The sequence below is a fragment of the Ochlerotatus camptorhynchus genome, unplaced genomic scaffold (assembly GCF_037179485.1).
Source record: "Ochlerotatus camptorhynchus isolate MF236.1 unplaced genomic scaffold, CSIRO-AGI_Acam_v1.1 ptg000244l, whole genome shotgun sequence".
Classification (NCBI taxonomy): domain Eukaryota; kingdom Metazoa; phylum Arthropoda; class Insecta; order Diptera; family Culicidae; genus Ochlerotatus; species Ochlerotatus camptorhynchus.
In genome coordinates, this window is record NW_027040734.1 from 881,642 (window position 1) to 885,175 (window position 3,534).

Below are 3,534 nucleotides of genomic sequence, written 5' to 3' on the forward strand. Positions count from 1 at the left end.
ATTGCAACGAGATTTTTTTTTTCTTTGTTTTGTATTCATTTGGGTATTTGCTTTTCGGCCAAGTGTTTCACGTCACTCAAATGAACGTAGATTGATTGGACATCGGTTGCTTTTCGAATGGTAAAGATAATCATTCCCAAACTCGCTTCGCCTAGATTCACTGTCTTTGTTTTCGCGTGGGTGTTTGTGTCATTTTCGAAAGCTTCGTCTTCTAAAGCTGAGTTTCAAAAAAATAAATTACTCTACGCAATGTGAGCGTGACATCGATTACACTTGACTTTCATTTTTGTTTTGCTATTTTCTTCTGCCTACATTCAGTATAAAAGTAATAGTAAAAATCAACAGAAATTACTTCATTCGTACATATAAACGATCCACCAAGAGTGTATCATTCGTTTACGCCTCACACTAATTGGTATTGGTTAGTTTGCAGTTGTTGTTTATTAACTCTCAGTTTCCTTCCGTTTCGAATAATGAGATGTTGTGTTGTCTTATGTGTTGATGTTTTAGAACGTTTTCGTTTTTGTTTGTTTGTTTGTTGTTTATCATTACATCACTAGAGCAGTCCACTTTTTGGTAATTGGTTGTTCATATACTTATGCGCTTTTTGTTTGTTTGTTTGTTTACTTATAACTCTCACTAGTCTTTGACGATGGAATATTTTGTAGTTTCGTTTTACCCTCTTTCAATGTTTACACACTTTCTATCAACGTGTTTCGTTTGTTGTGTTTTTGTTGTTGCTTCTTCTATAGTTATTATGTTCTCTGTACTTGTTTGTTTTTACAAAAAAAAATGTTTGTTTTGTTTGAGTTGCTGAGTTTCTCGGTTTTGCTTTGCTTCGTTATGTGTAATTGTGGTTTGCTTCTTATCGTTACGTTTTCGTATGGGTAATTTTATTTGTTTTTATCCATTATCACAGATGTTATCATTTGCACGTGGTTGATTTGAGTTTTGTTACGCTTTCGTCGCTTTTCTTGGGTTTCGCACGCTGTGCAGAGGGTCGTGACTTTTTATCCTGTACTTTTTCGGTCCCTGAACGGGTGAACCTGGCAAGCATTTCATTACATGGGGGACTGGAGCACTCACATCTGACAGAGCTTATTCGAAGGATGTTGCGAGAAAAAAAAAACGTTCTTATTAACTAGATTCGGTGACCATCCTTATACTACGTTCAGACTATAACCCTTATGCTATGATCTTTTTTCGATGTAACATGTATTTCGAACGTGTTTTCCCCATACGATTTTGACAACCCGGTATACCATTCTTCTCTCTTGTTAAGTTCGGAATAAGCTTTAAAATGGTTATCAAGTAAGAAACTGATCAACAAGTCTTATTATCCTCCTGTTTCTGTGCTACTTGCCCCTGCCCAGCTAGGATTTGGTCAACCGTCCGAGAGTAGTATCTGAAGGAGGCTTCAGAAACCAGTTTCCTACCTAGATCCTTCCAATCGAAATTGTTACCCATTAACCTCGAGCCCGCCACGAGTAATTGGTACCCAATACTAACCTAGAAATACTGCTATTTAAAATGTAAATCAAACATTACTGATTTTGGCTCCGCAAAGTGTCACACACGACTGAGCCTAGTAAATAAACGAACTAGTTAAAAAAAAACAAGTCAAACAGTCGAATATGCTTTTGCTTATGCTCAGACTCGATGATTAGTGATTATAGGCTTTTTCAGTGCTCCACCAATTAGGTTTTGCACCGTCGGGGTTAACCTCAATCTGATGACAGTTTAGTGGTACTGTTTACGTGGACTTAGTCGTTTTTTTCTTGGGTAGATTTTCTCGATAATTTTTCAGACTGCAGTGAGATGTAAACCACACTTATGCATTGTCCACGAGTACCATCCTTTCACCGCGCTGTTCCTCGACAATTTTCAAGTTAAAATTCGGAAATTTTAGAATTTGTTTTTTCGAAAAAACGACTAAGTGCTTGTAAACAGTACCACTGAACTGTCAAAAAGGTTCAGCCTATTAACACTGAGCTGCAGAACCTAATGTAGGGTGCGCCAGACGAGCAGACGAGGTCAAGAGGAAACGTCAACCAAACCATTTGTTTACATCAGAATAAGGAATTTTCACAACGCAAATTGAAGCATTTTTCATTGAACATCTCGAAAATTTCCATCGATTTTCCATATGGTTTTGCAATTGGATGACAGTTCAGTGGCACTCTTTACGTGGTCGATTTTTTCTTGAGATGCAAACCACACTTCTGCAATGTCCGCTAGCAACATCATTTCAAATTAAAATTCATTTTTTTTTTAAATTATTGTTTTTGAAAAACAATCTATGTGCTTGTAAACAGTGGCACTGTTATGTCAAAAGGTTCATTCGATGAACACTGAGTTCATTCGTGGCATCATCCTGCAGAACCTAATTGATCTGGACTGATTTGAACCTCAATTAATCACACACACGAAATCCGGAAGATCATAAGAGCATCATTCTAATTTTCCATTTTTCTCAATAAAAATATTCCGGAACACCAGCAAGATCCTTCTAGAAACAATACAGAATTAAATTTTCTAACTGTAGATAATGTTTGGGGGCATCTCAGATGAATCAATTTATCAGGAAAAGTGAAAAAAATATTTCACTTCATATGTTTTACGACAAACATTTTCTGCTCACAACACTCTTTTTGACGTTCTTCTCTTTACCACCAGAGGTTAAATCGATCGCTTAGTTCCTATTAAATAGACGTATTGCAATGAATGAATTGTACTTTTTCATTGGTATGAATAAATTTGGCTTGCCTTTAAGATACACATGTTTTAGTATTTTACCATTTAATTTAAGGATAGAATTTATAAACAAATCTGTTTAAGGGACGTAAGCCTTGGTGTTGGTCCTGATCGTTGAATTTTGTTTTACAGCACCCGAGGAAAAAAGAAACAACATCCACAAGTACAATCAACATAAACAAAAACATTCGTAACCATAGCAACCGCTGAGTTGTCAATTTGTATCACCAACAGCATAGTGTGAACGATTATGTTATTGAGTTGTGACATGTGAATCTTACATGTCATCAAATTCTAGAACCATGTTTGCTATCCTTATTTCCAAGAACCATTAGTTTCAAGACCACACTCGTGGGACCTTGCTTCAAATATTTTCCCAAGCCAACGAACTGCATAAAGCGGTTCGATAATCGAAAACACATGTCATCGATTCCACTTTCTGTCCCATAAGGATCATATTCACATTTCACTGTTGCCAAGGACGCTCTAGTGATTTGTTACCAAGCAGCTATTAACGCCTTCTCCATTGGCGTTGACGAGAGCTCTGTAACTCTTTACTCCTATGGAGAAATCTCATATGTAACTGTCAGTCTATGTGTGAAACATGGCGGACTTTTTCTTATTCTCTCACACCAACGCAAAACCTTATAAGGAACTGTCAAAATGTGTGTGAAGAAACGTCACTTCGGGACTGGTGTCAAGGCGAATTGCATACGCCATTCTCTCAGTTTAACACTCTCAATTCGAATGACGATCACCGATTGGTGATCGCTTACATAA

The 3,534-nt window shown here is 37.0% G+C and overlaps 1 long non-coding RNA gene across 1 annotated transcript; it reads right to left on the minus strand.

Annotated features, from left to right (window-relative positions):
• Window positions 1-454: 454 nt before the first annotated feature.
• On the minus strand, window positions 455-1,976 carry LOC135704604 (uncharacterized). The gene is made up of 2 exons (XR_010517792.1): window positions 1,627-1,976; window positions 455-1,332 (listed from the first exon to the last, which is right to left on the minus strand). It is a non-coding gene; the product is annotated as an uncharacterized LOC135704604 (long non-coding RNA).
• Window positions 1,977-3,534: the final 1,558 nt, after the last annotated feature.